We start from the raw sequence: 26,604 nt of genomic DNA, 5'->3' as shown, positions 1-26,604 counted from the left end.
TTCTAAGTTTAGTGGGTTTATTACAAGACCAAAAATAACTGGACATACAAACACCTCAAAATGAGGTTGTAAAAATACATTGGTACTAATACAAAGCCAAACCTATGAGCAAAGTTAAAGTAATGGAGCATGCAGAGAATAATTAATTCCAACAGTAGATCACAGGCAATAAGTGCCCCCACATCAAGATCAGACTTGATTGGGGGTTTGTCAGTGAAAAGCATTAGTCTGTCCCTACACTACTACTAATGTGACATCCCTACTCAGCATTCCTAAGGCAAATCAGGTAAAAGGTGTCAGCACGTGAAGACTTCCTAAGAAGTATGCTCATGTTATATGGGTCTAGTAGCCAAAGAATACAGAGCTCATTCTAAGATGCTCCTTCCTCACCATCGGTCTCCTCTCCTCTTCTGACTCAACCCCCGGGGCACTGTCCCTAATTCAAACACCAAAATCTTCGATCATTGATCATGCTCACTGCTCATCTTCCGATCACCTCATCCAGCTGGGCAGTCCTCATAGGTGATTTTCGATACTCCCAGCTCCTTGCTCGATGACCTTGATTTCCAGGCCTTATCCAGAGAGAAAGAACACCATCTCACGTTAGCAATGCATCTTGTGTGAAATGTATTCTTTCCTCCCCTGAGCCTAACTCCTAAAACAAAAACGTTATTCTAACAAAGATGGGTTACTCCACCTTCAACAGAAACGTGAGAAAGGAACAAATCCAACATGCACATGAAATTCACCTATTAAATCTAAGATGTGAGAGCATCAGGGTAAATACATTTCAGGCCTACAGAAATCGGCCAACATAAGAGAATAGCACATAGGCCTCATGAGCTTACATATAAACAAACTCTTTTACTGAGCTTTTCTAAATCATCACGTTGCATGGGCACATCAATTGCATGAATAAGTGCAAACACACATATACTGCAACGTTATTTTCTTATCTAATGTACCGAGCACATCACATTTCATATTATTACCGTCCACATTCTACTATCACAGGTTAATACGACGAAAGAATAAATGTAGGTGCGAACTACTCATGATTATAATGCACCGCTACAAATGAGAGAGCACCATCGCACTCTATCAGTCACATCACTGCAACATCTGAAATTAAAACATTGATGACAACACTATGCATGGCGAGGGTGCGAGTGAGGACATGTTTTGTCCTGCTTAGTAGTGCAACAATCTGGCAGGGGCATTACCAACATGTTAAAATAGTGTTGTGGGGGCGGCATGGAGTGCAGCATGGAGTGCAGCAGCCCCCAGAACACATTTAGTAAAAGTAACCCTTTTTTCCTGAGACATATATAGCATGTCCCCAGGAAATGTTTATTGTGTTTCCAAGCATTTAAAGGGTTAGAGCTTTTACTTTTTAGCTAAGGATTGTAGTCACCACTGATATTAAGCTTGCCTTGTATATTTTTGGTTAGTGCAAGAACACTGGTCCCTGATGGGGAAGTTCAATCAAACTATGATCATAGACAAATTACAATTTAATATACAAATAAGAAAAAAGAAAATGGCAATAAACTACGGAGTCTGTGCTAGTGATAAACATACTCAATGCTGTTTGAAGTGTGATACACACATGTGATAAAGGTGATCAAAGTGTGTATCGAAGCAGTAAAGAACAGCATGTCCTGCAAATTATATTATGCAATGGAATGGGGCTGAGTGCACCTCAACGATGTTTCGATCCAATTTTAAATACATGGTTATCATTGTGACACAGCAGGTGAGTAACGAAACTTGAGGGGGGCCCCCTGCACAGTTTACGGAGCCTCCCCCCCCCACGGTCCAGTCTCAAGAGCTTTAAGGACAAAGGATGCACAGTGCCAGAGGGGCACACCTGGAGCTCAGGTCCCCCTCAACACCACCGTGTCTTCAGGGGCTATTGTTAAGCCACTGGACACTCAAATACGGGGCATGAAAGAACATTGCTCAAGTGACAATGTGCACAAAACTGCTAAAAAACGAATGAGCAACAGGTAGAAATGGTTCATGAAGAATACTATGTGTAATGCACTGGGAGTCTTGAAACAGCAGCTCAAGGGGTCAAGGTGTGAGCAGGAGAAAAATGCCCTGACAACAGTAGTGAGGCAGTACCTCTTAAGCAGGCAGACTGGCAATGGAGTATGTGCCTGGCAAGTTCTCTGATAAACAGGCTTCCTTGCCAGGCTGATCCTACATATTTCAAAGGCTCCACAGGTTTGTAGAGTAAATTGAACATCAATATGGTGGATGATGTAATCAGAGATTTCATGTATTATGTCATTTGAGATGTCAGCAGTGATGTCATTAATGAAGGGATTGAACATTTTATGAGTATTATAATATGTGAGGTCTGATGCAGTGGATGGCGGGTGGCAAGTTATAGTTAGCTCAGTAAAGTATAACTGGTGAATTTCAGTGTTTTTTTGCACTGCTTACGACATCACTTATTTTTTAACTTTGAAATGATATCTTTTACTGACATTTTCACTATAACTGCACTATAACCTTTGATTTTTCAGTGAAGTTCTGAGATTTATTTCTAGTGTAAAATGAGAAATAACTATAATACTGATATATATATAGCTGTGGACGAAGCCAGGCTGTGGTGAGAACAGACCATGGTGACGCCTAACGGTGAATGCTAAGTATGGGACAGGTGCTATAAGGAGGGCTATGAAGTCGCAGCAGAACATTTCACGTTGCAGCAGCAACCCACTGTGGTTTTATGGATTTTGTGCGACAATAATGTTTGCCATCCCACTGGGGAAACACGCAGTGCACTACCAGTAACATGAGGCCGTGCGAGCGGCTACGCCCACTGGGGCGGGTACCTAGGGTTGAATATATGTGCACTTAAGGGCAGTACCATATTGTTTGAACTGAGCCTGTGATAAAGGGCGGTGGTCCAAAACGCGTCGGCATTTGAGATAGGCTGTTGACAACCTGTATGTTCGCGCTGCAGCCTGAATTAAAAGATATCAGTTTTACCTACCTGAACGGAATTACACCAAATTTTGCAAAAAGGTAGCCCTTGGCTCAGAAAGAGACCTTTTTTTTAAAATGGTGTAAATCCGTTCAGTAGTTCCTGAGAAAATAAAAAAATAGACTTTGCGTTGATTAGTCAGGAATTAGTTAAATTGGTACAAAATGTTTATTATCTTCCCTTTCATCTTTCTGAACATGCTGCTTTGTGCTTGGAATTGGTCGGGCTGTCAAAAACCACATCTAGAACTTGGTCGTTTGACCGCTCATTCCTCAATGCTCCAGACGACATTTCTTTCTTAAAAACTGAAGCACAGTGTTTTTTTGATAATAATACCGGGTCCGCTTCCCCAGGTTGCGTATGGAATGCATTCAAGGCCTTTCTGTGCGGCTTAGTCACCAACAAGGTCTCGTATAAAAGGAAGACCTATAGAGACACGGTCACCTCGCTGGAAGCTGGTATGGCTAGTGTGCAGGAGAACATCATGCTAAACCCTGCCGCTCCACCAGAAATTCAGAAAGATGGCAAAATAAGTTACTCACTTTAAAAGGTGAACTAGGTTCAATTTTGAACCTACGAGTTCTCCGGAGATGGGAGGCCAGTAAGATGGCTCATTTTGAATACGGAGAAGGCGCAGGGAAGCTCCTGGCCTGGAAAGTAAAAACGGATCGATCGTGTTAGAAATAATATAGATCATATTATGGTTGAAGGAGTGGTTCATTCGGCCGATAGGGATATCAGAAGTGCCTTTCGCGACTTTTTTAAGGACATCTACCATGAGGATAAGAATATTGAGGCGAGGCAAGTTGATGATTGGCTGAATAGAGTATCTCTTCCTTCTCTTTCGCCCGATCAGAAAGCTACCTTAGATAGACCTATTACGAACGAAGAGGTTATTAGAGCTATGTCTGATAGTAAGAAGGGCAAGGCATCAGGTCCTGATGGCCTCCCTTCGGAGGTCTATCTCGCCCTATTACCAACAATAGTCCCCCCTTTAACCCAGTTGTTCAATCAGATCTTTCAGGAGGGGTTGTACCCCCCCGACTCTTGGAATGATGCATCCATTACTCTGATATTGAAGCCTGGCAAACCAGCTGATAGCTGTGGTTCTTATAGACCGATCTCCATTTTAAACTCGGACTATAAGCTTTTTACATCTGTCCTTGCCAGAAGATTGGGGGAGGTGGCACCCTCTATTCTACATCGGGACCAACGTGGCTTTGCGAAGGGCCGCCAGCTCTTTGAGCTGACTTATGATCTATTAGGAGCCATTGACATGGCGACTGCGGACTCCTTGCCCCTAGCTGTTATCACGCTGGATGCTACCAAGGCCTTCGACAGGGTGAATTGGACATTCCTGTCGGGGTCTTGGGAAAGTTCAACATTGGTGAGGGTTTTCGTGGAGCGGTGAGTTCGCTGTATTGGAATCCTACGGCTTCCTTGTTGGTCAATGGTGAATTGTCAGACCCCCTTTAACATCACTCGGGGCACCAGGCAGGGCTGCCACCTCTCCTATTTGACTTATACATCGAGCCCTTTGCCCAACGGCTGAGGGACAATGCTAACATCAAGCCTTTTGTCTATGGGAGATGGGAGAGGAAAGTAGCCCTGTATGCTGATGACATTCTCATTTTTTCTTCAGCTCTATGTACAGTTTTCCCCGCGATCATCGCATTGGCCCAAGACTATGGTGATATGTCGGGATATCAGATCAATGCATCCAAAATGGAGATGATGCTGTGGAATGAGGCTGGGCCAGTGGCAGGGGCCCAGCTAAGCCACTCTATGCGTTATCCCGGACTCACCATAGTTAGGGATATAGATAAAATCGTACCACTGAACCTTGACATTGTGGCAAGAGACTGTAGAAAGCTTATGAGGTCTTGGTCTTCACTCTCTCTTTCCATTTTGGGTAGAGCTAATTTGGTTAAAATGTTTATCCTACCTAAAATCACATTTTTGTTCAACACCATTCCATTATATTTTGAACCTTCTATCCTAGCAAAGTTGCAAGGTCATATTAGTTCTTTTATTTGGAACGATCACATACCACGGATATCATGGAAAAAGATTAGGCGCCGTAGAGAAAAGGGGGGTCTGGCAGCACCTGATTTACAACTATACGCTTGGGCTTTCCAACTTTCCCATGCTAGGATGCTGCTTAAGATGCCGACAAATGTGGGAATAGGTAGTATGTTTGCCGCTTTACTGAGAGGAGAGGGAATAGGCCAGCAGGGCTTTTTGCTTAAATTTGGGGATCCTAAGTTTTTAAAAAAAGTTAAGTTGAAGATTTTGTTGGGTTTCATAAAAACATGGGTCAAACTAAGAGGTGCCATAAAGCTGGATTATTTCGCAAGTAGGTCGCCACTGTGGGACTCTCCGGGCTGTCCAGTATGGCTCCTTGACAGTTTGTCAATCCCCTTGAGGGAGGCTGGCCTGGAGGTTTGGGGCAATCTTTTTTTAGATGGTATTTTGCCACCCTGGGACCACCTACTAGCCAGAGTGGGGTTGGGTCTCTCCAGATTCAAATACCTACAGATGGCGAGTTGGGCCCACACTCAGAGCTCTGTTAGAGGTAGATTTCAAATGGGAGGTAATAGTGGTATATTGGACTTGATGATGGACAAACCTCCTGCATCTAAGGAAATCTCGCTCTGGTACAATTTGTTACTAGAAGAAGTTGATGGGGAGTTTGTCTTACCCGAGACATTGTGGAGCCCCTCCTTCTTTGGAAAAGATCTTGAGAATATCTGGTATTCCTCCTTTAAGATCCTGTGGGACACAGTGAAGCCGGCGTGGTTGCGTAGGAACCATCTTTTTACGCTACATAGGGCGTATTACTCTCCACAGCGGTTATCGAAATTTTCTACCGATTCCACTGTGGCATGCCCTAAGTGCGGGTTGCTAGCAGCCTCGGACCTACACATGTTCTACGAATGTCCATTGCTGTTACCTTTTTGGGACTCTATCAGTACATTGCTGACAACATCTTTGGGGTATCAAATCTCAATCAACGCATTCCTTGCAATCTTCGGAACATCACTGGAAGTCCAAGGTCCTGTCAAAAAACTTTTGTTCTACTGTATCCTACTAGCAAGGAGAGAGATTTGTAGGAAATGGAAGGAACCGCTGCCTCCCACCTTGTTAGATTGGCAAATATCAGTATTGCAAACGTCTAAAATCGACCTAGCAAGATCTGGCAACTCCGAAAAACGTGACTTTTGGCACCTCTTAAACCTGGACTAGGTGAACCTTTTTTTTTTTTCCCAATGTCCAATGATTAACGCTGCTTGGATGGCTACCCTCCCTAGATTTACCCAAAATTATGGCTTCCCCGATTTGGAATGGGTATTTAATAGCAGCTTCATTGCTCCTTCATGGTTAACCTCTTGTGGCGCATCCCTTTGAGAGTTTGAATAATACTGAGTGCCATTTTCTGTTGGTAATGGCACTACCAGTGTACCTGTGACAGTATAGTTCATTTCTCTCTCCTAGGGCTCCGATGTGACCTTCCAAGGGCAAAATGAGGACACAAATTTTTTTTTAAATAAAAAGGTACTGCTTGGCTCTGAAAGCGACCTTTTAAAAAACTGTGTAAATCGTGGCAAGTTGTAAGTTGGGGAATTAATTCCCCTTGAATAGTGAGGGTCCCTGGGGGCCAACTAGCCTATCAGGTACCTCCAGTATGCGATAGGGAGCTGCGTTGCAGAGAGGTGTTCAGAGGCCACACTCCTTTTTACACCTCTCTGCAACACAGCTCTGTGGCACTTACTGGAGGTACCTGGTGAGCTAGTTGGATTCCAGGGACCGTCAGGATTCAAGGGGACTTTATCCCCCAACTCAAAACACGCCACGGGGTGCGTTTTTGCTCAGTGGTGAAGGGAGGGAGCGGGGCCTGAGGTGACATGTGTGCAAACACACCCTGTGGTGCGTTTTATGTTGGGGAATTAATTCCTCTACAATACTGAGGGTCCCTGGGTCCAACTAGCCCACCACTTACCTCCAGTAAGCGCCACTGCACTGCGTTGCAGAGAGGTGGCCCAGGCCATGCCCCTTTTTACACCACTCTGCAACGTAGCTCTGTGGCGCTTACTGGAGGTAAGTGGTGGGCCAGTTGGCCCCCAGGGACCCTCAGGACTCAAGGGGACTTAATCCCCCAATTTACAACACACCAGGGGGTGCGATTGCGCAGTGGTGCAGGGAGGGGGTGTGGCCTGATGTCACAATTGAGCACACGCGCCCTGTGGCGCGTTTTAAGTTGGAGAATTAAGTCCCCTTGAATCCTGAGGGTCCCTGGGGGCCAACTAACCCACCAGGTATGTCCAATAAGTGCCACAGAGTTGCATTGCAGAGGGGTGTAAAATGGGGCATGGCCTTGGACCACCTCTCTGCAACGCAGCTCTGTGGTGCTTACTGGAGGTACGTGGTGCGCTAGTTGGACCCAGGGACTCTCAGGATTCAAGGGGACCTAATACCCCAACTTAAAACGTGCCACAGTGCGCCTTTGCACAGTGGTAAAGGGAGGGGGCGGGCCAGAGGTGACGTGTGCAAACACGCCTTGTGGCGCGTTTTAAGTTGGGGAATTAAGTCCCCTTCAATCCTGAGGGCCCCTGGTGGTCCAGGCCATGCCCCTTTTTACACCTCTGTGCAACGCAGCTCTGTGGCGCTTACTGGAGGTACCTGGTGGGTTAGTTGGACCCCAGGGACCCTTAGGATTCAAGGGTACTTAATTTCCCAACTTAAAAAGGCACAGGGTGTGTTTGCACACATGTCACCTCAGGACCCCCCCTCCCTTCACCACTGTGCAAACACACCCCGTGGCGCGTTTTAAGAGGTAGTTTTAACCCCCTGCCCTATTATGTCCTAGGGACTTACAGAGGAGGTCATGATAATCACAGGGGTACCCCAACGCATAGTGTTCCCTAGTGTATGTAGGTCTTTTCACTGTATTCTAAGTGTCATTTAGCATAGCACTGGCTCAAGGCCTGGTTGGTCAGCGTCAGTTACCACCAGTACCCATCTGAAAAAGTTATGGGCACAGGATGATTTTGCAACAAGGCCTCTTTCTGCTCCTCTGTCGTCTTTGTGGACTTCTGTTGCTTCTTTCGGCATTTCTTTTGCTTCTTTCTGTGCTTTTTTTCTTCTTTCTTCACATGTCCTACCTCTGTAGGCATAGTTAGAAATTAGCATTTAAAAAACCTTTGAAATTCACTGAAAAAACCATAGGTTTCAGACACTTTATAGTTAGGAATTACCATTTAAAAAACCTTAGAAATTCACTGAAAAAACCATAGGTTTCAGACACGTTATAGTTAAGAATTAGCATTTAAAAAACCTTAGAAATTCACTGACAAAACCATAGGTTTTAGGGTAAGTTATAGTTAGTTGGACATTTCACTCGTACAAAACTATAGAAATTCCCCCGTTATAGTTAGTTCAGCTAACTATAACTCGCACCCCCGCAATGCATTGCTGATGACGTCACATATTACATCACTCATGACATGGTCAGTGACATCACTGATGACATCACTGATGACATCTCAAATGACATCACTGATGACATCACTGATGGCATCATCCAGTGAATATGTGTCTTTCTGAAAAATAAATATTTTTATATATGTATATCTAAAGGTTAATGGAAGAATAAATGAGTAAATAAGTGTCTAAATGGATGGTTTTTTTTGTAAAATTAATTGTATAACTGACTTATTAACAGTATCTTAGTGAATACAGTGATGTAATATGTGATGTCATCAGCAGTGGATTACGGTCGCGTGAGTTATAGTTAGCTGAACTAACTATAACGGGGGAATTTCAATGGTTTTTTTACGAGTGAAATGTCCAGCTAACTATAACATGTGTGAAACCTATGGTTTTTTCAGTGAATATATATATATATATATGAATAGGACACATTGCAACGCAAACTTTTACAATGCAGTTTTTACATTGCAACATCCATTACAACGCATGATTTTACAACACATTTTTAGAAACTACACTTACAACGCATTCCATTGCAACGCATACCATTACAACGCATACCATTACAATGCATAATACTTTTAGGGCAAAAGTAGTGTAAGTGTTGGATGGTGTAGGAGGACAAAAATTACTATTCCCACTCCAGTGAGTGCAACAGTAGGGTAAAGTGTTGGATAGTGTAGGGCAAAAATTACTATTCCCACTCCAGTGAGTGCAACAGTAGGGTAAGGTTTGGATGGTGTAGGGCTAAAAATTACTATTTCCCATTACTTACCTTATAATACGTAGTAATGACTGCGTTTTAATGGTTGTTTCTCTCTCTCTATATATATATATATATATATATATATATATATATATATATATATATATATATACACTGAAAAAAATATGGGTTTTCGGGTAAGTTATAGTTAGTTGGACATTTCACTCGTACAAAACCATAGAAATTCCCCCGTTATAGTTAGTTCAGCTAACTATAACTCGCGACCCCGCAATGCACTGCTGATGATGTCGCGTATTACATCACTCATGACATGGTCAGTGACATCACTGATGACATCACTGATGACACCTCAAATGACATCACTGATTACATCACTTATGACTTCATCCAGTGACTGTGTGTTTCTGTAATTATGTTTAATATATATAGGGCAAGGCGTATTGAAGAATGAGTGGGTGTATAAGTGTCTGAATAGATGTATATATATTCACTTAAAAAACCATAGGTTTCACACATGTTATAGTTAGCTGGACATTTCACTCGTGAAAAACCATTGAAATTCCCCCATTATAGTTAGTGCAGGCAACTATAACTCACGCGACTGCAATCCTCTGCTGATGATGTCAGATATTACATCACTGTATTTAGACACTTATTTACCATTGTCTTCTTCCATTAATTTTTAGCTATACATATATTACAAATATTTTTTTTTCCGGAAAGACACATATGTCATCAGTGATGTAATATCTGACATCATCAGCAGAGGATTGCGGTCGCGTGAGTTATAGTTGCCTGCACTAACTATAACGGGGAAATTTCAATGGTTTTTCACAAGTGAAATGTCCAGCTAACTATAACATGTGTGAAACCTATGGTTTTTTAAGTGAATTTGCAAGGTTTTTTAAATTCTAATTCCTAACTATAACGTGTGTGAAACCTATGGTTTTTTCAGTGAATTTGTACGGTTTTTTAAATGCTAAGTTATGTATTTTTTTTTTTTTTTACGTTTTTTCACCGTGCGCGTACCGTACGCGCATGGTGCGCGCCTATAGATATATATATGCTTTTAACTGCAATTTTCTCAAGAACTAATGAACAGATTTACACCAGACCTGCAAAAGGCACATCCCTGAACTGAGGACTACCTCTCGGCCAAATTTCAAGTAATTCTGTTCAGCCGTTCGGGCTGTAGCTTGGACTAAAGGTCCTATGGAAAAATGCATGGGGAAAACGTGTTTTGGGACCCCCCCTTTTTCTCAGCCCCCGCTTGACGAATCCCCCCGAGACTTTCAGGGAAGGAGCGGAGTGGAGCGCCCCACCTATTTTGAAAATTTCGCGAGGATTCGTCAATCGGCGCCAAAGTTATTCCAAATAGAATGTTGCGGATTTCCTATGGAAACACGGTTCTAACTATAACTATCTACTGGCGACCGCCAGTAGATAATATATATATATATGTATATATAAATATATATATAAATATATATATATTTATTTATTATTCTTTTTTTCAATGAAGATGACAAAGTCACTAAAAAACACAAAGGTTAATGTGGCAGGATAGTTAGGTGTTGAGATGAAATTAAAACTAAAATTTGAAAAAAAATAAAGACTTTGAAATTTGCATGGTATCGGTCACGAGCTAACTATAATTTATGCCCCTCCATGCTCTGCTTATTGCCTCACATATTACATCACATCACTCATCATATGTTAAAATTACATTTAAAATGGGCAAAGAATGTGGGTTGGGCATTTGCATGACATGGGAGTAGGGTCTGGCCGAAGGAAAGTACATGATGTGGGCTCAAGTTATAATTAGGCCAGCAAACTATAACATGCAAATTTCAGTGGTTTTTGTTTATTTTTAAACATTAGTTTGGTTGGGTTCAGGGACGAGAGTCCCATGAGTTCAACTTAAAAAAATAGAGCGTTCTGAATGCCTGAGGGGTCATTTTTCCCTTTGGTCCATCTCACTGTCAGAGTGAGTGCTCTGAATGGCTGTCTGCCATATGAACAAAAAGGATGTGGCAGCAATTACAGGACTAGGGCGCTTAGTCTCCTGCCTTGAAAATGTTAAAAAAAAGATATAAGGAGCATGATAGGGATACCCTGCCCACCTAGCCCTTGTGGTAGAGGTCTCAGAGGCCCAGCACAATTTTTAAAGGGACAGCAGTATGCAGCCTAACCCTCGAACCCCCTTAAGGCCCCAACAAGCCCATTTCTAGGGGCCAGCTTTCTTCTAGTGTCCCGTGGAACCCACCACCCAGGACATAGTTTCCTGTCTGCAATAGCGTGGGCTGCTCCCACCCAGCGGGAGCTTTAAAAATGCTCTCACCGAATAGCAGCTGACATGTGTTTTCCTGTCCATGCCCTTGCCCACCAGGTGAGAGCATGCAAAAATAGCTGTTCCCACAGGGCAGGAGCAATGCCGGCTCCTGACGCACTCAGGATATGTGTATGTGGGGAGCTGACAGGGCTGCAGTGGCCCCAGGGCTCCCCAATGGCCCCAATGTTGTTTGCTGTTAGTGGCCCAGTTGGGCACCATGCACCCACATTAGGTGCAAGGGGATGGGGTTTCGGGGGCTCTAAAGGCTGGCAAAGGGATGCTGAATGCCTTGTAATATTAGGGCTTGTATTAGCCAAAAGACACACTGCCATATCATGGATGAGACAAGACCCCCCGCGGACTGAGATGTGGTTGAAAGATATGGGTGAATGGGCATGAGCAATACGGATGAAGAGGGTTAGGCGGGATGAAAAAATAGAGGATGATCCGAGAGCATGGGCGTCCATGCTGACGGATAGAAAAGACCTACAAAAGCTGGTAATAACACTGTCCAGGAATGATCCCCCTTAAGGCAGACTTAGACTCAATAAGAGCAATTAGACACCAGGTAGACATGATAGTTACTGAAAAAGAATAGATAGATATAGGAAGCAGAAAAGGAAGTGATGCTGGAAATATGAGACAATGATGGGGGAAGGGAGGGGGAGGGGGCGCAAACAGTTGCGGGATTATGTTGATACCCTCTGTTATGTGATACAGATTGGCACAACAGATATATTAAAAATATGATGTGTAATGGGTCAATAGTGAAAAGTAGAAGCACATGATTATGGTATAAATAGCTACAATTGTATAAATGTATGAAAGAAACAGCAGCTGTAACTTGTAAAATGCCAATAAAGAACTATTTATAAAAAACGTGATGCGGAATGCCCCCTCTCCTTAATATATAAACGGCCCTGAGAATAGGATACCCAGGGCATTCAGTGACTTGGGGAGGGGGGCCACATACCCCCTCCCCTAAAAGAGAAAACACTGCCTAGGCTATGGGGGCCCTATGGGGCCAAGGAGGATCAGGAGGTGTACTGTGTGCCCCCTGATCTTCAAAAATAATACAGCCCCAGTTGATGCGGTCCCTGAGGCCTGTACATTCTTGGGAAAGAGGCCTGCATTTCCTCCTCCCTTAAAAATGAAAACGGCTCCAGGGGATAAGGTACCCGAGGCCTGTAAAGGCCCAGAGGGGAAGTGCTGATCTATTATTCACTGCTCCTTGAAGGAACCCCACATAATGCCCTACAAGGGCTTCTTTGTTTATATTTTTTAGCTCAGTGGAAGCCCTAGAATAGGGAGAGGCATCACCAAGCCTTTTTTCAATGTTGTGTGGGACTTCAGGGAGTGTAGCAGACCCCCAGCATTAAAACAAAAACAAAAAAACAGTAAGTCTTCTGGGTCATTAAATCCATGACAAAGGCAGAGCTTACCACATTTTCTTTAAAGTATTCGTAGCTGGGGCACCATGATCTTCAGCTGGAGAGCAAGGACCTTTTGCGTTTGTTTATATGATTGCATTTTATTAGCTGAAAATGTAAAAGAAAGACTCAGAGGCATGTCAGTTTTATGTTGAACAACATTTCTCAGAGTCTTTCTTTTAACATTGTTCCGCTCACAAAATGCAATCATAAAAACTATGCTAAAAGAAAGACTCAGAGACACATTTTTTATATTAACATTTTTTAAAAACTTTTTTATAATAATCACTATTAAACATTGCATTGTGTGAATTACTGAAATACACATTTGAATAAAAAATATTGATGATTTTTGGAGAAAAATGATAGACGTGCTTTATATATATATCGATATGGTTACCCATTTAAAAAGCCAAGAGACTCACCTTTAATATTGTGGTGTTGTGACTTTTTGTCAAAATCAGTAAGTTTTCCTGAGTGTGACCAGGACCTGTGAGACCAACTGTATCCTATGCATGCCCTGGGCCATGGGGGGGTTGTTTGCCTGGGTTGGAGAAAGGGTTGGCTGTAAGAATGGCAATAAAATATTACGTTGTGGTAAAAGAAAACCTAGAAATGCACTGAAAAAACTGAAAGTTAAAGTGAAGCTATAGATAGGAATTCACTTCCTTACCATACACTGCTAATTAGCCCACATATTGCATCACTCATGACATATCCTTTGACAACATTGATAACATGACTGCAGCATCTGAAATGACAACACTAACGAGAACACTGTGCATGGCGGACGTGCGACGTATGCAGGATCTGTCTGCGCATTGAGAGAGTTCCCTAAACTGGGAGAAGCACACATATTTTTGCCCAGTCTGTCTTGTCATGGGAGTTCAAGCTTTTATATGCAGGATTTAATTAGGAAAGATTTTCAAATTCTAAAATCTGCCAGTAAACCGTCTGCAATTCCATCTTCAAAGAATGCAGGAACAAAAGAATGTTGGTGGTTAGACCAGTATTGTATGAAGGATGTCATGGGCTCTGGTGCAAGCAAGGAAAATCACCATATGATTGTTTTAGGGATAGGAAGTACAGCTATTATCAGAGTTCAATGGGACCCACAGGGCTCTGGGTTCCGGTGCCACTGCACCTGTTGTGCCAATGATAGCTACGACCCTGGGTTAGACTGTTTAGCACCCCCCACCATCTTTGGAAAGAATTTAAATGTCATTACTTGATTTGGGGCTTAAGAATAAAAGGATGCAATTTTAGTTGATACATTAAGTCCAGCCATTTGCATGCTTTAATGTTCTAGCAGGGCCAGGAGAATAAATCTAAAGATTTCTGCTCAAAATCCTATTCATTTATTTTTGACTTGGTAATTCTATTTCTATTTACTTTAGAATAATTTAGTTGTAAATTAGAAAACTGTAATACATTTGATGTGTTTTCATCAAGTATTTGTTGCTTTAACTTGATGTTTAAATAAGGAAAAAGACAGTTTTTTGATGATTTTCATAATTTTTTTTTAATAAGTTGGAACAGAAATACCCAAAAGGGCAGTAAAATGTTGGTTAGATGGCAACACAGTTCCCAGATGATATCTCTGTGAAACTTTATCTGAACAAAATAGCTTGCTCGATGATTCGATGATGACACTTAACTCTACAGGGCAGTGGTGATAATGCAAATTAGTGTTAAGGCTCATTTCTCATAAAGGTGTCTTGGCTCATAATTTCACATAATGGTGTTAGTATAATGGTTCATGTTTTCACAAAAGAGAGTCCTGGCTCATTATTTCACACAATGTTTTCTTGGCATTGGATTTCACATTATGGTTGCTGCCTAGGCTCTTCATTGCTCACAAAGGTGCACTGGCTCATGATTTTACATAAAGGTGCTTTGGCACAATCTTTTACACAAAGATCTGTAAAGTCATGATTGCAGAATTGCATTCCTTCTCCTGGATAGTACCATCAACTAACCCCTGGCATTGAGAGACTATAGGATTAGTGGCAGTATAGCTGCTAGAAATGGGGTCTCTAGTTGGCAGAGGTTAGCACCTCGTCCAAGTAGGGACCACCACACTAGTCAGGGTAAGTCAGATATGCACCCTAAATTAACCCGTGCTGACCTTCTGGAAGTTTTGCATAGAGCAGTCAGGCTTAAAAGTAAAGTATTTGTGTAACACTTAAATTACAGTGACTCAATGGAAGCACAAGTTTTGAAAAATAGAGAATATGTATATGATTACAGGACCACAATGACAAAATCCAACAAGTAGAAGTCGAGATATGAATTTTTAAAGAATAATACAAAAACAGTGCTTTCAAGTCACAAGCGGTCACAAGGATACATGAGGTTGCGAGGGATCGATGCAAAGTCAAAGTTGGGGCTGACCACGATAGAGGTCCGACTACAGGACCCAGACAGGTCCCCCTGAAGAAATACCTTGGTTGGAGCTTTTGTCGGCATCAAGAGACTACTGTGTCACCGTCAAACCGCGTATAGAGGGTCCGGCGTCATTGTCGAGCTCCGTTGAAGTGAATGCAAAGCTTCCTCGTCAAGCCTCTGCGTCAAAGGGGCATTGTGGCTTAAAATTCTGATGGAGTCAAGGCAATGTGAAAAAAAAATCAGAAATCTGCTGCAGAACTCACTTTTGAGGCCCAGGACTGGAGGGGGCACCTCAGGCAAGGGTAAGACTCACAGATGGCAGAGTCCAGCAGCCCTGGAAAAATTTCAGGAACTCTTTTGTGTCCCTGGGACTTCAGAAAACAGGACGCAAGCCAGCAAGCCCTTGGAGTCACTTTGGGTTCAAGTGAGAGGATCCAGTCCTTGTTCTCGGCAGGGCAGAGAATAGCCGGCAGCAAGGTGGCTCAGCAAAGCAGAGAAGCAGTTCCTCAGGACAGTCAGTCACAGCAACGTGGCAGTCCTTTCAGCATAGCAGTGTTTACTTCAGCAGAGTTCTTCCCACGTCCTGTAGTGTACTGATTTGATAGTGTTTGAGGTCTGGTACCTATATACCCTAAAGTGCCATAGATGTAGGGGGCGACTTCAAAGGAGTACTCTGAAGTACACAAGGATCCCTTTCAACCCAGACCTGACTCGAGACTGTCAGTAGGGGGTAAATCAGCTCTATGTGTGTGGGTAGGACACAGCCTATTCTGATATAAGTGTGAGCCACCTCTCCCCCTTCCTGCCCAGGAAGGCTATCAGTATGCAGATGAATGTAGATGAATCCTCTGTCACACCCAGCCCTCCCTGTGTTGTAGCGGTCAAGAGGGAATGCACAAGGTGTAACTGTCACCCAGCCCAGATATGTATTGGGGACAGGCTGTAGGCACACAGAGCAAATTTAAGAGCAGAGAAATGTCCACTTTCTAAAAGTGGTATTTCTAAAATGGTAATGTCAACTCCAACTTTACCATTAAAGAGGATTTATAACCACCATTCCAAAGATATTAAACATGAAGTAGCTACTCCTTTCCAGTCAGGACTTTCAGCCTAAAATTTTTTTTTAAGGAATCCCCAATGCTAGCCTATGGACGGAGTAGGCCTCATAGCAGTGAAAAACAAATTTAGCTGATTATCACTACCAGGACATGTAAAACTTAAATGTACATGCCCTGCCTTTTAGTAACACAGCACCCTTCCTTTAGGGTCACTTAGGCCTTAACTTAAGGGTGACTTCTCTGTACTAAAAGGGGGGATTAAGGCTTGGCAACTGGTTTTAAAAGCCAAGTCGAAGTAGCAGTAAACTGCACACACAGGCCCTGCAACAGAAGGTCTGAGAGACGTAAGTAAGGCTACTTGTGAGTGTGGCACAACCAGTGCTGCAGGCCCACTAGTAGCATTTAGGTTGCAGGCCCTGGGTACATGGAAAACCACTTTACAAGGGACTTGCAAGTAAACTAAATATGTCAATCAGGTACACACTAGTGTCAACATGTTTAGGGGAGAAGCGCATGCACTTTAGTACTTGTTAACAGTAGTAAAGTGTTCAGATTCCTAAGGCCAGCAAAAGATACAACAAAAAGTGGAAGGAAGGAGGCAAAACGTTTGTGGAAGAACGCTCTAAGGATGACAGGTCCATCAGTGGTGTTCAAGGGTAAAGCCTACTCTATAAACTCAAGGGGTAAGACTTACTGCTCCCAAAACCTATCCATGTTATACCCACACAAATAGATGCTGCCCCCTTACCCCAGATCCTGTGACCTCCATTGTGCATAGGATCACAATGAAGAATGTTATCTCCTCTACAGTGTTGTGTATCTGAAGTTCAAAAGCTCACTTTTAAGGAACTCAGATCCGTCAAACACAACTGGTCTCCAGAGGAAGAGTTGAACCAACCATGCCCAAATAAAGAGTTGTTTTTCACCAGCTGCATCAGGCTGCATTGGAATAAACAAACTTCTCACCAAGCTTGCTTACTCTAAATTGTCTAGGAAGAAACCCAGAAAAGGACCTGACAAGATGGCTGGGGCGTGGACCCGGGCGGGTGCCCACTGCCTTTTCCAGCCTGGAATAAAGTGAACAGCATTCAGCACCATAAAAGAATTTCATTCTTCAGTCTGTCCACTAATTCATCAGCACATAGGAGGTAGTGAAATCTAGGTCCGGTCTACCTAGGTCTAAAAGGTAGCCTTGACAGCACACATGGTATGTGGCAGAGGAAACTTATCAGCTGTAGGTAACAGTGACAATGTACATATGAACCGTGAGGGTGGTGACCCAGCTCGGCCGGAGTACATCACCAACAAAGAACTAATTTCACAAGCGTTGTATCCCAGTAGTGGGTGATACTTGGTGAACCTTCATCTCAGCCCTGGCACCCATCACCCCATTAAAGATAACTTTCTGAGACCAGTACAAGGAATAAGTACTTGAAATGGATGTCAGGTGCGGCCTTTCACCAACGCGTTCTTGTCACAGTAACATTAACCCAGGTCCCCCAATTCTACAGCAGCTTCCATTCCTAATCAAGAAGATGTGTGGGTGAAAGTTACCACCAAATGGCATGAAACAACGTTTTACATCCTAGAACAAGGATGCACATTTGCAGATACTCATACCCTTTGAGCTCGCCATAGCTAAGGGGACATAGTGGACCAGAAAATCCTAAAATAAGCCAGCTAAGACTCAGGTACACAGGCACAATAAATGAAAAACTAGGCTGCAACATAACAAAATTAAACAAATATCAAGAAGTACCTTGTCCAAAGACCCTTGGCCTATTTCACTAACTGTGATGTTCACAGTGATAAAAGGCAGAAGAGCAATACAAAACTGAACCATGAGCTTTATGACTTCGAGCTTGCATAGAGCATAGTTTTAGAAACTTTAGCACTATAGAATCTCCAGAGATATCTGTGGTGCTGGAAGTTGCATACAGCAATATTTACTGCTAGGTTCTATATGCTCGAGTAACTGAAGAGATAACGAATACCACTCACACTGGTATCACTCCATTGAATGACACTGTGTCATTCATTACTATGGAAGCTGAAGTCATGTCATTGTGTCAAACTGTTCAGGGATGAATAGCTGGAATGGATATGGTTATCAACCATCAGATTTCCTTTACGGTGTGTAATGTTATCTGCACTGTTTGTTTAGTGTGCCTAAAATGGCTATCAGAAAGTTATCTGAAAATTAATACCTGTGACCGGACAGTATTTTTAGTAACTTTGGTGACAAATGTCATCTTGTAAATGGTGACAACTTTCACAACTTCGATGAGCTCGGCCTTCAATTCTCAACGAAAGTTGGCAGTGAAGAGTTGAGGAAGTCAGAGTGCCCAGTCTACCCACAGCACTTGTGGTATTCGGAGTCCTGGTCAAGATGAAAAAACACATGAGCATAACAGTTGAAACGTATGTGCTCCCCGCGCCTAAAGGATCTGCAGGAAAAGCCAGGCACTCGTGATCTGACAGAGCCGCGTCAAGACCAATGACTTTCAATAACTTGGCATTTAACGATTTGGCTATTTGCCATACTTCTGTCAGGGGCATGAGCTGGCCAGGCTGGGCCATGCCCCATCTAAGCTCATTTCTACACGCAATTACAGTCTTGTTCTGTCTGTAGACTGCCAAATTACCATGGAAAGACCTTGCACTTTTTCAGAGATATAACAATGCTGTCACAGGGAGCAAAACGAACCCGAAACTACAACAAATTGTTATGTTAAAAATCAGACTATGGTGGGGTCTCCCCAGATGAGCTACATTTTGTCAAGGACTTTTCCAAAAGTGTCAGTGGCTATTTTCAGGGAAACAAAGTACTCTGCGCAGTAGGAACAGAAGTATCACCAAGACGACAAGGTCTGAATAAAGAATTTTTTGGGAAAACCTAGAATGTTATTTTTATTTTTAAAAATCTTCAGATATTTTAAGCAATGGCAGAAATCCTAACAAAGACTAAAAGCTTTTCCCTCAATTGTGGTGCGCCGACATTATCTTTCGGGTTGGGAGATCATACCTTGGCAAAGTAAGGCACTGCACCATATACTGCCACTGTGTTATCTTTTTCTCTGATCTTTTATTCAAACGTGTTTTCCATATTTATATGCAGTCCAGCGGACCATCATTCCAGTATACAGGATTTATCCAATGGAAATTTCTGTGATAAAATTGAAACAGAAATAAAACATTGGGAATCTAATGTGATTACCAAGTTCCATTCTATGTCAATGGTTGCGTGGTAAATACTCAGATTGGTTGCTCTGCCACATATTTGTACAATGGAAAATTACTATAAAAAAAGAGGTCAAAACATCTGGATTTTCCAGCTATCAAAATCTTTCCAGTGGCGTCGTGCCCTAAAAGAGGCAGGATGGGAGAGCTCCCAGTTTGCCCAACGGGGCACAGGAAGCTTGCAGAATGTCTTTGATTGGTTTAGACTACCCGGAGCCTAGATGTTCAGTTTCTCAGCAGGCAGAAAAGAACCGCTAAACATCTTCTAGGGGCTCAGCCAAGTTTAGCAGGCCACCCGCCTTCCCTTGGCTCCATATGCTGTGGAATCTGACAGGTTGAGCCAATGTCTTCCAGCAGTTATGGATTTTAAAAACCATGTTTTCTGCATTGTAGGAATAATACTGAACCTCACAAAAAATAGGGGATTTAGAGAAACCGTCGCTCGTTGTATATACGTGAACTGTGTTCACCAATAGAGGGCATGGAAGAAAAATTTGCCTTTGAGTAAGTGTAGTGAGGGCCTGGAAAACAAGAGGGGGTGAAGGAAGAAGTTAAGACTTTAAAAAAGGAACCACTGAAGTGAACAATGAACTAGAGAAGAGAAGAAAAGAGGCTGCAAAAAAGAGTGAGAGAGTGAAAGGACAGAGCCCAAAAGTTCCTAGACCTATTCTAGAATCACAATACGATAGTTCTTTTTAGCTGCATGGAAGCGTAGAGGGGAGAAAATGTGTTATTAGTGCCAGTCAATTAAACAGGAAATCTTTTGGACACATAGTAACCACAGACAACTACATAAGGTTAGTTAATTTATCACAAAGCCAAAAATAACTGAACATAAAGGCACCTCAAAATGAGAGTGAAGAAATACATCAGAATCAGCATAAAGTCAAATCTGCGTATCCAATTTAGATGATGTAACATAAGTAAACCGATTAGTTCACGAAATAAGATGGAGAGGATCAGAAAGCATGAGTCCAAGTTTCCCTGCATCGAGGTTTGATTGGTATAAAGCATTAATCTATCCCTACCATATCACTAAGATGACATTCCTACTTAGGCATCTTCAGAAAAAGGATGAAAAAGGTGTAAGCATGTGGAGTCTTCCTAAGAAGTGTCTCAACCAGCAATGGGTCAGTAAGCATAAAGCTATCGAGAAGAGCTTGTTCTAAGATGCTCTCTCCTCAAAGGCAAAGGAAGAAGTGAGCACTTTCCCTACTCCAAACACCGCATTAGTTCAGGTATCTTTCCCAAGAGTCTTTGCAAGTCACGCCATCTGTTCTGGGTAAAATCCTAAAGGTAGTTTTCTATGGGATTACGGTGTTCTTCTTTTGCAACAATTTATCCTTGGTTCCCAAGCCTTCTCCTGTGTGAAGCACAACAGCCTTCCTGTATCGCCTCAAGTTTACCATGTAACTTCTTCTCTCTTTGCCTGACTAGTAAAACAAAGACATTTTTCTAGCTAAAGAGAGAGCTTCTTTCACCTCCAACACAAAACATGAGAAAGTACAAATTCCACAACACACATGAAAATTCAGCTAATAATTCTAAAGCAAGAGTTTCCAGGGAAATGCATTTCAGGCCTATAAGATTATGCTAATTTATGGAACCAGCATATGAGCTTTACGAATTTGCATAGGAAAATAAGGCCCATTCCAATAATGCATTTACCTACATTTAAAATGACACAATTAATAAACACGTTTAGTACATGAATAATTGTCAGTTTCACAACATGAGCTCTTCATGTTAATATTTCCTGATAGTTACATTCACTTTTTACGTTAATTACCCATGTTACTTTTCAATCGTCTAAGCACATCACATTTCGAGTTACTACATTTCAAGATTCTAACACCCCATGATAATACGACAAAAGATTATATGCGTGTGCGCTCTACATTTGTGATTATAATGCACCCCTACAAATAAAATGCGATTTCTGCTACATCAAGAACAAGGTATATGAGGAGTCCAAACTAACAGAAGAGAGGATCAAAAGAAGACTGAGGAAAAATAGAGAATAAAGTCATCTAAGTATCAGGATGCCCTCCCTTTGCAAAATCAGGATCTTTCTCACTGGAAAACTCACTATACAACAGATACAACCACTGAGTTGACTTCAATAGCACCACGAAAGATGGTTATCCACCAAAGGGCACTTTGACACCTAAACACTGCACAACAGCCCCTTCCCTCTCTAAACTGGTTACAGACTACCCCTCACCCACTCCCTATCTTGAGCTAAGTAAACACTGACTAAGTATCTGCATTACCCATTTGACTCTATTAGGTTCAGATCCTTCCACCTGCAAGGACCTCTTCAGTGAAATGCTTCCCCAAGCCAACTTTGAGCCACCTCAACCCTTCAGGACTTCAAAGAAGCCTTCAAAAGCCATTTCATAAAACTTTAAAATCCTGACTAATGACAATATTTTCTCTATGTTCTGTGTCCCTGAGAACCAGTCCCTCAATCTCAGGATAGACAATGCGCGCAAACCCTGCCTAAACATCACCCCAAGGGAATCATGTAAATATCTGAGTGTAATGTCAAGCTGTCTTACCATCCGCTTCTGATATACCATCAACTTATATTTATGTAAACAGGCCAGTACATGCCGGTATGCAGTATCCTGATCCTGTGAGATGGTGAACCAAAACTCAACTAATTACAATTACCTCTCCTAGTTTACCACTTGATTTTCTATATCCACAAGCACTCTTTTTTGGGGACCAGGACTTACTTTTCAGTAGCCTTTGACTAAAAACAGGAGAGGAGCAGCAAAGGGTTAAAGAAGGAGGATGCTAAAGATAGAAAAACAATGACAAAGGGAGTGGATGAAAGAGGCATGAGGTGGAATTGAGACAAAATAGGCTTAGTATTCGCTAACCCCGACATTCGGTTGAGGTGCTAGGGAGCTTCTGGCAAAAACTATGGAACTCGGATTTTACTTCTTATAAATTAAGCGCTGAGAAAGTGACACACATTCTCTTATTTAGTCTGAGCTGGAGATGTACTGCTGAAATCTGCACACCTCTGAGCCGAAGCAGCTGTTCCTTTTAAGGCGCAGGGACAGACTCGTGATGTCACCCAGGCTCCACAAGATCAAAGCAGTTACCTACGGGCGAACGGCCCTCGATTAAAGCGTGGGGGATACTCTTGCTCGTGCTCCTTCGGAGGCTTTAGTGTTGTATAGCTCTGGTTATGAATATGGGGATTACCCGCCAAATTTTCCATTTCTTATTGTGACTTGGCCTCCACTAAAGGCCACCTTCCCATGTGTGTCGATTCACCAAAATGCATGGGGTATTGGAAATACATCACATTTTTTTACCCCAATGACATCACAGGAAGTGATGCCATATGACTTTTGACATTGACACGCTGTCACTGCGACCCCTGACGACCCCTAAATGACGTCCATGCACCTTCCCCATGTAGACTAAGTATGGTGGGATAAACACTGAACACCTGTCTTCATTTCTTACAGTGACCTGGGCTCTTCTTCACTCCGTCATTTCTCCATAGGTCAGTTCTCAGGATGCGGTGGTCCAATCTCTGGTTCCTCCAGTCTGCACTCACCTTCAGTGCTTCATTCACAGGCTCCCCTTTCCCCTGACTGATTGGTAGAACAATTTCCCACACGAGATTCTTGTAGAACTCTACGCCCTCTTGCAGCCCCCCCCTTTTAAGGTCAGCCCTCAGATTCTGTTGAGCTCAACTCACCATCATTCCCCAGCACTAACTCCTGCAAAGCTCATGCCTATGTATCAGTCTGCTATCACAAATCAGAAGTGTAGCTTAATTTGGTGCAACTGGTGCAGTGGCACCAGGGCCCTCTGTCCTGAGGGACCCACTGAACCCTGATAATTATTTTGCAGTTCAAACAGCAACCACTAGGGGCACTTTTCTTCCTTGCACTAGGGCCCATGGCACACTGGCTTCGCCATTGTCACAAATACTCTTGTTACCTTCATGAAGGGAGAAAGAGGCAGCCTGCAAGAGTGAGATAAATTGGCACAGAGTGTCTGGCAATGGATTTAAGAGGCCTGAGGTGGATTCAAGACTAGCAGCAGGGCTTTAAATAAATTGGTCAGGTCCCTTCGTGTCTCAGACCAGATAGTAATTTAAAATGGACATTGAAAGAGGTCCCGTTCGGGCCCTGCATCATGTCCTTAAATTCTCATACAAAAACACTGATCAATTTCTGAACAATGAGTGTAAAAACCGTTAAGGCAATCCATGTCATTCATGCCTATGTTTCACATGCGTTACTAAGTCTTGCACTACCTATAAGAGTTTGCTTTTTACAGGATGTGGTGCTACGTTTTGTTGTTTGCAGTCATCATATTAGTCTTGTTTAATGCTTAATTTGAGTTGAGTGACACGTAGGGGTTTAGAACTGGGCACATTTTAGTTGTGACTGTAGGCAGTGCAAGTTTCTCTAAGAGACTGTAAGGGGCAAAAAGTTGTTCAGACTACGTGGTCAAGCCACTCCTGGGACTCTCTGCAAACCTCAGAGCAATGGTCACGCATGTCAGTTGCAGTTGTGATTATATGCAAATGTGTGGGTAGAGTGACACTTTACACAAATTTAAGTGCATATGTTTTAGACACAACCGTAATTATATAGGCCCGTCCCTTTCAGGGGACTTTTAACTACTTCTATTTTTTCCCTCCCACTTAAAGCCCTGACTAGCAGCCTTGGTATTCAGCACACTGACATTTAATTGCACCCAGGGCTTTAAGTGGCCCGGGTCCTGCCGGTTCTCAGCAACTGCAGTTCTAAGAAGCAGGTGCTGAGACGGGTCCCTATTGGGCTTTCCATTTTTGACCTCAAGGTGAAAAAAAACCTTAACTCTGCAGCAGTACCACCCTTCACTACCTGTGATGCAACTTCAACGAGACTCATTATAGTTCTTGCACAGTCTCATCATTTCAGAACTGAAGCATTTTCAATATTATATACAACGAAGCCATAGTTGTTGCTTATTTATCTTATGCAACTAACAACCATTGACAGAGCAAAAAGTCCTGGCTTGTAGGTATATTGTTACTTGCTGTATTATATATCTGGATGCAATGACAGAAACAGCAAAGTACCAGTTGGGTGGCGCACTATGTTAAGCATAGGTTTTCAGCTTGGGTGCTTTTAAACCAAACCCTTAATTACATCAACTACAACCCTTTGAGAGACCCCCACTTTTTCACCCTACTTAAAGCCCTGATTGCACCACCACGAGCTTCTGAGCAGCGGCTTTCATTCTATTACAAATTAAGCACTGAGAAAGGCAGCAAAGGGAGAAACAAAAAGGATGCGCAAGATTGACTACACTAACAAAAGGAGAAAGCAGGGATGAGAAAGAACCTGCAAAAGAGAAATAAGAGACAGAAGTTCTTGGCGGTGAAGAAAGAGGACTAAGGAGACTTCGTGTTTAGACAGTGGACTGCTAAGAAAAACTGTAGACACACATTTTTTTCAGAAATTAAACACTAGACCGGTTACCTGGAGCATGGCTACTATGTGCTTAGTTACAGCAGAGCTCACTGGCATTTAGGATGTAGCCTAATGGCCACTTTGGCCAGAGCTGCCGACCTTGGAGCTGGGGAACAGGTTCGAGTCTCGGAGTTGGCCCACCATCATTTGATTCTGGGCAATTCACTTAGATTCCCCCTGCCCACCAAAAAAATGAATGCGTCCTTGTGTAATATAACTAGTGCTCGTGTAAGGCGCTCCAATATCTTCGGTCGAGTTTGCGCTACATAAAATTGCAACAACAAAATTCAACCCTTTCCTAGACCAATTATTTTATTGGAACTCATGTTCTACCCTTATCTCTCTCCTCACTATTGCCATCCTTTAGTCCCACAGTTCCCGTAATTATGATGGGTGGCAACTAACTCCTGACTGACTGCCCCCACCACCCTACCCAGCCCCTGATTGGTTCTTGGTTCAAATCTCTGGCTCAAGTTGAGCTCCAATCTCCCCTGAGACCACGCTCCCACTAGCGGGCGGTTCTCGGCCAGCCGAGCGAGCTCTACCCCCTGAGGGGTCTGAGCGCTGCCTGGCTCTGGCTGTGTGCGCAGCTCTGCTCAGCCTGCGAGCTGCGCCTCCAACCCGCCTGCCTGAGAGGAAGCCCGGCCCATGCAAAGAGAGGGGTGAATGGAGAAGAGCCTGCTGCGCTCACGGAGGACGCCAGGGGGAGAGAGCGCATCACTCACCGGGATCTGAGAGCATGAACCTCTCTGCACTTCAGGACAGGGCAGAGGAGAAAACAAAACACTCGCAAGAACAGAGCGAGGGGAAAGTTATCAGTGCGAGTGACTGAAGTTTTCAGTGGTACCGGGGAACTCGTGTGCTCTGCACCCCGAACTGCTGGCACCCCGGAGTGAGTTCGACACCACCTCAATGGCTTGCGAAATGCACTGTAGGGGGTAAAAGCTGCTGCACACGTGCCCCGGTAAAATATCTTAGTGGTGCATACAGATGCTGGTGACAGCTGCTGCTCGTTGCTTGTACCCTATCCCCGCCCACCCTTGCCTTATGTAGCGACATGACCAGCAGAAGCTAAATATCGCTGGCTAAAAAAATACACACGAAAGTGGCGAACATCTGGTTTCTGCAGGACCTACAACTTCGGCAGGACCCTGCAGGACATAACCGGACCCCGCAGGACTTAAAGCTTCTCCCGAGCCACGAAGTGACTGCGGCTTTCCTCAAGCCCTGTAAATAATCACCAGCTTTTTCTGAGGCCCCTACAGGAACCTGCTACTTTTCCTCCCGGACTGCCCCAATAAGTTAGTCTTTTCCAGGAACCGCCTTTCCAACCTGCACCCTGCTTCTCCTGGACTGCGTGGAGTCGCTGCCGCGCTCCCTTCCCAAGGTAAGAGGCGCTCTCTTCCTTCTCTGCGTCCGTCTCGCGCCTGGCTCGGTGTCCTCGAG

The 26,604-nt window shown here is 43.3% G+C and overlaps 2 long non-coding RNA genes across 5 annotated transcripts in view; one reads left to right on the top strand and one right to left on the bottom strand.

Moving 5' to 3' along the window:
• On the bottom strand, positions 1-26,604 carry LOC146861587 (uncharacterized). Of its 3 annotated transcripts, none has more exons than XR_014979006.1 (4): positions 26,491-26,604; positions 13,403-13,521; positions 12,990-13,085; positions 1-572 (listed from the first exon to the last, which is right to left on the bottom strand). It is a non-coding gene; the product is annotated as an uncharacterized LOC146861587 (long non-coding RNA). The 3 variants fall into 3 exon arrangements; XR_014979004.1 differs by having other exon boundaries at positions 13,403-13,542; positions 26,400-26,590; XR_014979005.1 differs by lacking the exon at positions 26,491-26,604 and adding an exon at positions 25,168-25,354 and having other exon boundaries at positions 13,403-13,542.
• The window catches only part of LOC146861586 (uncharacterized), a 735,453-nt gene continuing 734,617 nt past the window's right edge, over positions 25,769-26,604 (top strand). For both annotated transcript variants that reach the window (XR_014979008.1, XR_014979007.1), the window contains exon 1: positions 25,769-26,545. This is a non-coding gene — a long non-coding RNA (uncharacterized LOC146861586). The remainder of the gene's footprint in view (positions 26,546-26,604) is intronic.

Source organism: Triturus cristatus, chromosome 3_1 (genome assembly GCF_964204655.1).
Source record: "Triturus cristatus chromosome 3_1, aTriCri1.1, whole genome shotgun sequence".
NCBI classification, from domain to species: domain Eukaryota; kingdom Metazoa; phylum Chordata; class Amphibia; order Caudata; family Salamandridae; genus Triturus; species Triturus cristatus.
Note: the sequence above shows the minus strand (reverse complement) of the source record. Positions and strands in the feature narration are given on the sequence as shown.